Below are 10,561 nucleotides of genomic sequence, written 5' to 3'. Positions count from 1 at the left end.
AGTGAGAGGTCCATAGGAGGCCAAGTAGCCCACTGACAGGCAGGCATCAACTCCAGCAGCAGGAAAGGTTCAGAATGAAACTAGAGTCTGGAGATGACCTTGGCTGGCAGATTGAGCAGAGGTGCCTGCCTGGCCTGGGCCACTAGTCTGTAAGTGCTTAGTTGCCTGGCCAGACAGACCCTGGAAAGGGCTGTTCTGTGACTGGCCAGCTAATGATAAATCAGAAGATGCCCTTTGCAATTTTGACTCCCTTCTGCTTCATGTAGGGGAGGGTAGAGCTGGCTCCATGCCTGACCTTTGCGCCCTTGGTGAAGTTTCATTTCTTTAAGACAAAGTCATGGTTGTCAGTAGAGTTCATGGCTTAGAACACACTGGCATTGTCAGGGAGCCTCAGCTTTCGATCATCTGAAATAACCCGCACCAGCTCCTAGTCTCCTGGCTCATCCTAATCCATATTGTGTTTGTCCATTGCTTTGCAGATTACAGCCAGAGCTTTGTCTTGGCTGGTCATCTGGATGCTCTTGTACATATTGCCATTGTCCACCCCCAGGCTCACCTGGATGATGCAGGGGTCACCGACCTGCTGGTTGTAGAGGGTCAGTGAGGAGCCGTAGCTGCAGACCCTGGACACAGAGCACTTGTGGTTGCTTGTGATGGCCATGGGCATGGTGGAGGCTGAGAAGAAGGATGTGCTGCTTGAGGCCAAGCTAATGCTGGACGTTTCTGAGGACAACTGGGAGGTGAACTCCCAGAACTTCTTCTCCTGGCTGTCCAGGGACTCTGGGACAAAGCTCATGGTGATCTAACTCCACGTCAGAGCTGGAAGAGCCAACTGAGTGGACACTAAATCAGCAGTGTCCAGGTTACAGTCTTTAGTGTATCCCCAAGTAAAACTGAATCTTGCAACTCTAACATTGTGCTTCTTTTATTTTTTTTCAGTCAACAGAACTCTATTTCTAGTTCATAGATAATGCATTCTTGCCAGTGTTCTCACATGGTGGAAGGGAAAGGGATCTCCCTGATGCTGATTTTATAAAGACACTAATCTCACTCATAAGGGCTCCATTCTTATGATATAATTAACTCCTTTCAAAGGCCCTGCCTCTTATAACCTCATATTGGACACTAGGATTTCAACATACAAATTTTGGGAGAATGAAGACTTTCAGACCATAGTACCCTCCACTTTTATTTATAGCTCTAAAAATCTATCTCTAAATACAAAGATGAAACTAAGTAAATGCATTCCTGGATTCATGAAATTTTAAATGCCTTTGGGTTTTATATTCTCATGCTTATTTTACCCTTAAAGCTCATTAAAATAGGATGCCATATTCAATGAGTTCAAAATTAGCATGCAGTATGGGCAGTATGCTTTTGATGCTGCTCTTTTACCTTCAAGCCTGGGAAAAATAACATCCCAAGGACATTCTCTGGATACATATGCCACATTCTCTGTTCCTGCCTAGAACAGAGCCAGAGCAAATGATAGGAACACTTTGTATTGAGAACAGAGGCTTCCTTTGACTAAAGAGTGCCACTGGATATTCTTTGCTCTGCCTCCTGGCCCTTTCCAGTGCAAACCTCTTCCTAGCTAATCCCTGAGATTAGTCACGTGGGCAGAAGCAGGATGGCTTCTTTCTAATGCCAGAATGAATAAGCCAATCAGGGCACAGGGGCTTGCAACTAAAGGATGCAGAGCCCTTCAATTATGGTGGGAGGGCAACTCAGGCTTCTGTGTCCCCATAGTTATTTGAAACCTGGGGAAACCTGTGTTGTGTCATTCTGCTTTCCTGGGAAGCCTGCCCACCTTTCCAGCCTAGCTCCTATTATTTACCAGTTCAGTTCAGTTAAGTCACTCAATCGTGTCTGACTCTTTGCAACCCCATGGACTGCAGCACGCCAGGCTCCCTGTCAATCACCAACTCCCCGAGTTTACCCAAACTCATGTCCATTGAGTTGGTGATGTCATCAAACCATCTCATCTTCTGTTGCCCCCTTCCCCTCCTGCCTTCAATCTTTCCCAGCATCAGGGTCTTTTCTAGTGAATAAGTGGTATGCATCAGGTGGACAAAATATTGAAGTTTCAGTTTCAGCATCAGGCCTTCAAATGAATATTCAGGACTGATTTCCTTTGGGATGGATTGGTTGGATCTTCTTGCTGTCCAAGGGTCTCTCAAGAGTCTTCCCCAACACCACAGTTCAAAAGCATCAATTCTTTGGTGCTCAGCTTTCTTTAGAGTCCAACTCTCACATCCATACATGACTACTGGAAAAACCATACCTTTGACTAGATGGATCCTTGTTGGTAAAGTAATGTCTCTGCTTTTTAATATGCTGTCTAGGTTGGTCATAGCTTTTCTTCCAAGGACCAAGTGCCTTTTACTTTCATGGCTAGAGTCACCATCTGCAGTGAATTTGGAGCCCAAAGAAATAAAGTCTGCCACTGTTTCCACTATTTCCCCATCTATTTGCCATGAAGTGATGGGACCAGATGAGATGATCTTAGTTTTACTAATGCTGAGTTTTAAGCCAACTTTTTCACTCTCCTTTTTCACTTTCATCAAGAAGCTCTTTAGTTGTTCTTCACTTTCTGCCATAAGGGTGGTGTCATCTGCATATCTGAGATTATTGATATTTCTCTCGGCAATCTTGATTCCAGCTTGTGCTTTATCCAGCCTGGCATTTCACGTGATGTACTCTGCATGTAAGTTAAATAAGCACAGTGACAATATACAGCCTTGACGTACTCCTTTACCAATTTGGAACCAGTCTGTTGTTCCATGTCCAGTTCCAACTGTTGCTTCCTGACTTGCATACAGATTTCTCAAGAGGCAGGTCAGGTGGTCTGGTATTCCCATCTCTTGAAGAATTTTCCAAAGTTTGTTGTGGTCCACACAGTCAAAGGCTTTGACATAGTCAATAAGGCAGAAGTAGATATTTATCTGGAACTCTCTTGCTTTTTCAATGATCCAACGGATGTTGGCAAATCTCCGGTTCCTCTGCCTTTTCTAATTCCAGCTTGGACATCTGGAAGTTCATGGTTCACCTACTGTTGAAGCCTGGCTTGGAGAATTTTGAGCATTACCTTCCTAGCGTGTGAGATCAGTGCAATTGTGCAGTAGTTTGAGCATTCTTTGGCATTGCCTTTCTTTGGGATTGGAATGAAAACTTTCCTATTCCAGTCCTGTGGCTACTGCTGAGTTTTCCAAATTTGATGACATATTGAGTGCAGCACTTTCACAGCATCATCTTTTAGGTTTTGAAATAGCTCAACTGGAATTCCAACAGCTCCACTAGCTTTGTTCGTAGTGATACTTTCTAAGGCCCACTTGACTTCACATTCCAGGATGTCTGGCTCTAGGTGAGTGATCACACCACTGTGATTATCTGGGTCGTGAAGATCTTGTTTGTATAGTTCTTCTGTGTATTCTTGCCACCTCTTCTTAATATCTTCTGCTTCTGTTAGGTCCATACCATTTCTCTCCTTTTTTGAGCCCATCTTTGCATGAAATATTCCCTTGGTATCTCTAATTTTCTTGAAGAAATCTCTAGACTATCCCATTCTATTGCTTTCCTCTATTTCTTTGCATTGATTGCTTGGGATGGCTTTCTTATCTCTCCTTGGTATTCTTTGGAACTCTGCATTCAAATGGGTATATCTTTCCTTTTCTCATTTGCCTTTCACTTCTCTTTTATTCACAAACATTTGTAAGGCCTCCTCAGACAACCATTTTGCCCTTTTACATTTCTTCTCCTTGGGGATGGTCTTGATCTCTGCCTCCTGTACAATGTCACAAACCTCCATCCATAGTTCTTCAGGCACTCTATGAGATTTAAACCTTTGCATCTATTTGGCACTTCCACTGTATAATCAGAAGGGATTTGATTTAGGTCATACCTGAATTGTCTAGTGGTTTTCACTGCTTTCTTCAATTTAAGTCTGAATTTGGCAATAAGGTGTTCACAGTCTTTGCCAAAGTCAGCTTCCGGTCTTGTTTTTGCTGACTGTATAGAACTTCTCCATCTTCGGTTGAAAAGAATATAATCAATCTGATTTTGGTATTGACTATCTTGTGATGTCCATGTGTAGAGTCTTCTCTTGTGTTGTTGGAAGAGGGTGTTTGCTATGACCAGTGCATTCTCATGGCAAAACTCTATTAGCCTTTACCCTGCTTCATTCTGTACTCCAAGGCCAAATTTGCCTGTTACTCCAGGTATTTCTTGACTCCCTACTTTTGCATTCCAGTACCCTATAATGAAAAGGACATCTTTTTTCGGTGTTAGGTCTTGTAGGTCTTCATAGAACCATTCGACTTCAGCTTCTTCAGCATTACTGGTCGGGGCATAGACTTGGATTACTGTGATACTGAATGGTTTGCCTTGGAAATGAACAGAGATCATTCTGTCGTTTATGAGATTACATCCAAGTACTGCATTTCGAACTCTTTTGTTGACTATGATGGCTACTCCATTTCTTCTAAGGGATTCTTGCCCACAGTAGTAGAATTAATGGTCATCTGAGTTAAATTCACCCATTCCAGTTCATTTTAGTTCGCTGATTCCTAAAATGTCGACGCTCACTCTTGCTCACTCTTGCCATCTCCTGTTTGACCGCTTCCAATTTGCCTTGATTCATGGACCTAACATTTCAGGTTCCTATGCAATATTGCTCTTTACAGCATCAGACTTTACTTCCATCACCAGTCACATCCACAGGTTGGTGCTGTTTTTGCTTTGTCTTTGTCTCATCATTCTTTCTGGAGTTATTTCTCCACTGATCTCCAGTAGCATATTAGGCACCTACCGACCTGGAGAGTTCATCTTTCAGCAGCCTATCTTTTTGCCTTTTCATACTGTTCATGGGGTTCTCAAAGCAAGAATACTGAAGTCGTTTGCCATTCCTTTCTCCAGTGTGCCACGTTTTGTCAGATCTCTCCACCATGACCTGTCCATCTTGGGTGGCCCTACACGGCATAGCTCATAGTTTCGCTGAGTTAGATAAGGCTGTGTTCCATGTGATCAGATTGGTTAGTTTCCTGTGATTGTGGTTTTTCAGTCTGTCTGCCGTCGGATGGAGAAGACTAAGAAGCTTATGGAAGCTTCCTGATGGGAGAGACTGACTGAGGGGGAAACTGGGTCTTGTTCTGATGAGCAGGGCCATGTTCTGTAAATCTTTAATCCAGTTTTATGTTGATGGCTATGTTCCCTCCCTATTATTTACCTGGGCCAAATTATGGTCAAGGTAATTAAGGTAATGGCGATCTCCTTCAAAAGGTCCCATACATGCATTGCTACACTCAGTGCCCCCAGCCCTGCAGCAGGCCACCGCTGACGGATGCCTCTGCTTGAGACTCCTGGACACTTACAGGCCCGTCTGGGTCAGTGTCTTGTGGGGTCACTGCTCCTTTCTCCTGGGTCCTGGTGCACACAAGGTTCTGTTTGTGCCAGCCAGGAGTTTGTTTCCCAGTCCTGTGTAAGTTCTGGTCGCTCTTTGGTGGGGTTAGTGGTGACTTCCTCTAAGCCGGCTTATGCCATACCCAAGTCTGCTGCACCCAGAGCCCCTGTCCCTGTGCCAATCCACTGCTGATCCGTACCTCCACAGGAGACAAATACAGTTCTGTCTCAGTTTCTGTGGGTGTCTCCGGGTTCTGGTGCACACAAGGTTTGTTTGAGCCCTCTGAGCGTCTCTGTGGGATATGGGGTTTGATTCTAAACACGATTTTGCCCCTCCTACCATCTTGCTGGGGCTTTTCCTTTGTTCTTGGACTTGGGGTATCTCCTCACAGTCGTTCAGGTACTGTTCAGCTGTCGCTCCAGTGCCTAGCATCTTGTTGGGGCTTCTCTGCCCTTGGACATGGGGTATCTCCTCACAGTTTCGCCCGTGCCATGCACCCAAGCTATATCTCCAATGGACATCCCTGGATATGACTTAGCTCTGTATGTTTGGACTTAAAAGGATAAGCTCAGGCCTTCCTCTTTTAGAATTACACCTCTTACACCACACCCATAGGAAATAGCATGTGCCAATAAATGGACTCAGACTTTTTCAAAAAACAAAATTAATGTAGAGATTAAATATGTAAGTACATAGAATTTAATGAATATTTTGATATTTCAAACATATTAAACGTTTTTTGTTCTTCCTTTTCTGTTTGGATACTTCAAAACCAATTTTCTCTAAAAAGCATTAATTTTTCCCAGTTTTATTCAGAAACAATTTACATACATTACTATATAACTTTAGGTAGCATACATGTATTAATTTCAAATTTACTCAGATGCTTTCACACTGTGGTGTTGAAGAAGACTCTTGAGAGTCCCTTGGACTGAAAGGAGATCAAACCAGCCAATCCTAAAGGAACTCAATCCTGAATATTCACTGGAAGGACTGATGCTGAAGCTGAAACTCCAGTACTTTGGCCACCAGATGCAAAGAACTGACTCACTGGAAAAGACCCTGATGCTGAGAAAGATTGAAGGCAGGAGGAGAAGGGGATGACAGAGGATGAGATGGTTGGATGGCATCACTGACTCAATAGACTGAGTTTGAGCAAGCTCTGGGAGATAGTGAAGGATAGGAGAGCCTGGTGTGCTACACCTCATGGGGTCGCAAAGACTCAGACACAACTGAGCAACTTAACAGCAACAAAAGCAAACAAACCCATCCATAACTGTGCTTTGTCAAATAAATAATTGAAAATATTTTAAATTTGAATGGTGAACAGTTATAGAACATTGATTTTCTTTATGCACATTTAAGCAAATGTATGAATTTATGTGTGTAGACAGTTGTAAAGAAGTAAGACTTGCACTCATCTCACACGCTAGTAAAGTAATGCTCAAAATTCTCCAAGCCAGGCTTCAGCAATACGTGAACCGTGAAATTCCAGATGTTCCAGCTGGTTTAAGAAAAGGCAGAGGAACCAGAGATCAAATTGCCAACATCCGCTGGATCATCGAAAAAGCAAGAGAGTTCCAGAAAAACATCTGTTTCTGCTTTATTGACTATGCCAAAGCCTTTGACTGTGTGAATCACAATAAACTGGAAAATTCTGAAAGAGATGGGAATACCAGACCATCTGACCTGTCTCTTAAGAAACCTGTATGCAGGTCAGGAAGAAACAGTTAGAACTGGACATGGAACAACAGACTCGTTCCAAATAGGAAAAGAAATACGTCAAGGCTATATATTGCACCCTGCTTATTGAACTTATATGCAGAGTACATCATGAGAAATTCTGGGCTGGAAGAAGCACAAGCACAAGCTGGAATCAAGATTACTGGGAGAAATATCAATAACCTCAGATATGCAGATGACACCACCCTTATGGCAGAAAGTGAAGAAGAACTAAAGAGCCTCTTGATGAAAGTGAAAGAGGAGAGTGAAAAAGTTGGCTTGAAGCTCAACATTCAGAAAACTAAGATCATGGCATCTGGTCCCATCACTTCATGGGAAATAGATGGGGAAACAGTGGAATCAGTGTCAGACTTTATTTTGGGGGGCTCTAAAATCACTGCTGATGGTGATTGCAGCCATGAAATTAAAAGACGCTTACTCCTTGGAAGGAAGGTTATGACCAACCTAGATAGCATATTTAAAAGCAGAGACATTGCCAACAAAGGTCCGTCTAGTCAAGGCTATGGTTTTTCCAGTGGTCATGTATGGATGTGAGATTTGGACTACGAAGAAAGCTGAGCGCCACAGAACTGATGCTTTTGAACTGTGGTGTTGGAGAAGACTCTTGAGAGTCCCTTGGACTGCAAGGAGATCCAACCAGTCCATCCTAAAGATCAGTCCTGGGTGTTCACTGGAAGGACTGACGTTGAGGCTGAAACTCCACTACTTTGGCCACCTCATGTGAAGAGTTGACTCATTGGAAAAGATCCTAATGCTGGGAAGGATTGGGGGCAGGAGCAGAAGGGGATGAGATGGTTGGATGGCATCACTAACTCGATTGACATGGGTTTGGGTAAACTCCAGGAGTTGGTGATGGACAGGGAGGCCTGGCGTGCTGCGATTCATGGGGTCGCAAAGAGTTGGACACGACTGAGCGACTGAACTGAACTGAAGACTTTTTGAGAACATTTAATACCATTAGTATGTCTCTCATAGAAAATCTGTAGACTGTCAGAATACTTTTAGTAAAAGTAATTTTAATCGTTTTTTTCTTTCCCATTTGTCTCCTGTATAACCATTTATTAAGTGTTTAAGTAAATGATGTAAAAATGCAAAATAATGCTATTGCAGCTGCACCATAGGATGAATAAATTCTGGTGTCAAAGTATGTTATAATGAAGCGATATCATGTGAGTGCTTCAAAGCACATTATCTATACTAGCATCAAACATGAGGAAACTGAAATAAAATACACGGAACCATATACTTTCATTCCCCAAAATAAAAAAGTGTCCATCTAATAAAGCATGTACAGCATATGTATGCTGGAAAGTACAACATGCTGATAAAATAAATCAAAGAAGATAAATGGAGAGGCATATTGTGTTCATAAATTGGAAGACTCAACATAGTAAATATGCTAGTTCTCTCCAATATAATCTCTAAGTTTTATGTAATGCCTATTAAAATGCCAGCATGTTTCTGTAGATGTTGAAAAGCTGACTCTAAAATTTATACAAAAAGGCAAAGGAATTAGAATAGTCAATTTTGAAAAGTAGAATAAAATGGGAATAATCACTCTATCTTACGTTAAGCATTATTTACATTGCTGTAGTAATCAAGAGAGTGTGATATTGGTGGAGGGGTAGACATATACATCAATGGAACAAAATAGAAATCAAGGACTAGAACTAAAAAGTTATGCCCAGCTGATTTTGTTTACAAAGATGCATGCAATTTAGTGTAAGAATAATAATTTTTTCACAAATGGTGATAGAATAAATGGACTTCTATAGGTGAAAAAAAGATAACCTTGACTTCAACCTTACGTTTCATACAAAAATTAACCTAACGTGTATTACGGATTTAATTACAAAATGTAAAACTATAAAACTTTTAGAAAAACTAGAACATATTTTTCAGGATCTAGGGCCACATGGAGTTCTTAGACTTAACATCAAATGAATGATCTATAAAAGGTAAAATTGTAGTGGGTTTTGCCATACATGACATGAATCAGCTATGGGTTTACATGTGTTCCCCATAAAGTAATTAGCCCCAACAAAAATAAATAAATTAATAATAAAAAAAGTAAAATTGGTAAGTTAGACCTCATCATACTTTATAAATTTTTCTCTGTGAAATGCTCTGTTAATAGGATGAAAAGATAAGCTACAGACTGGGAGAAATATTTGCAAACCATGTATTCTGAAAGTCCTTATATTTAGAACGCTTCATGTATTTGCATGTCATCCTTGCTCAGGGGCCGTGCTAATCTTCTCTGTATTGTTCCAACTTTAGTATATGGGCTGCAGAAGTGAGCAGCACATATACTATGCTATATAGCACATATACTTTATATATTTAGAACATATAGAGAACTATGTGTGTGTGCTCAGTCACTCGGTTGTGTTCAGTTCTTTATGACTCCGTGCACTATAGCCCACCAGGCTTCTCTGTCCATGGAATTCTCCAGGCAAGAATATTGGAGTGGGTTGCCATTTCCTATTCCATGGCATCTTTCCGACTCAAGGATCAAACTCGCTCTCCTGCATTGGCAGGTGGATTCTTTACCACTGTGCCACCTGTGAAGCTCCACAAAGAACTGTATAAAGACTCAAATGTCTATTATACAAAGTGAAGTAAATCAGAAAGAGAGAAACACATATATATAGAATCTAGAAAGATGGTATTGATGAACCTATTTCCAGGGAATGAAAAAGAGATGCAGACATAAAGAACACACTTATGGACATGAGGGGTGGGGGAGGAAGGAGAGGGTGGAACAAATGGAAATAATAACATGGAAACATATACACTGTGTGTGCATGTGTGCAAAGTCGTTTCAGTCATGCTTGACACTTTGCAACCCCATGGACTGTAACCCACCAGGCTCCTTTGCCCATGGTATTCTCCAGGCAAGAACACTGGAGTGGGTTGCAATGCTCTCCTCCAGGGGATCTTCCGAACCCTAGGATCAATCCCTCATCTTTTATATTTGCAGTACTGGAAGGCAATAGGACTTCCCTGGTGGCTCAGAGGTTAAAGCGTCTGCCTCCAATGCAGGAGACCCGGGTTCGATCCCTGGGTCGGGAAGATCCCCTGGAGAAGGAAATGGCAACCCACTCCAGTATTCTTGCCTGGAGAATCCCATGGACGGAGGAGCCTGGTAGGCTACAGTCCATGGGGTCGCAAAGAGTCAGACACGACTGAGCGACTTCACTCACTCACTCACTGGAAGGCAGGTGCTTTACCACCATCACCACCTGGAAAGCCTCTAACATATACAGTACCATATGTAAAATAGATAGCCAATGGGACTTTTCTGTATGACTCAGGGAACTCAAACCAGGGCTCTATAACAACCTAGAGGAGTGGGATGGGATGGCAGGTGGGAGGGAGGTTCAAGAGGGAGGCAATATATATATACCTATGATTCAT

The 10,561-nt window shown here is 42.2% G+C and overlaps 2 non-coding genes and 1 pseudogene across 2 annotated transcripts; 1 reads left to right on the top strand and 2 right to left on the bottom strand.

Moving 5' to 3' along the window:
• Positions 1–220: 220 nt before the first annotated feature.
• On the bottom strand, positions 221–10,561 carry LOC145535670 (ral guanine nucleotide dissociation stimulator pseudogene; annotated as a pseudogene).
• On the bottom strand, positions 9,339–9,448 carry LOC145537241 (U6 spliceosomal RNA). The gene has a single exon (XR_014076272.1). It is a non-coding gene; the product is annotated as a U6 spliceosomal RNA (small nuclear RNA).
• TRNAW-CCA (transfer RNA tryptophan (anticodon CCA)) lies at positions 10,145–10,216 on the top strand. Its single transcript has one exon. It is a non-coding gene; the product is annotated as a tRNA-Trp (tRNA).

Source organism: Giraffa tippelskirchi, chromosome X (genome assembly GCF_054371585.1).
Source record: "Giraffa tippelskirchi isolate mGirTip1 chromosome X, T2T-mGirTip1v1.2.pri, whole genome shotgun sequence".
NCBI classification, from domain to species: Eukaryota; Metazoa; Chordata; class Mammalia; order Artiodactyla; family Giraffidae; genus Giraffa; species Giraffa tippelskirchi.
This window is presented reverse-complemented; position numbering and strand designations above follow the sequence as displayed.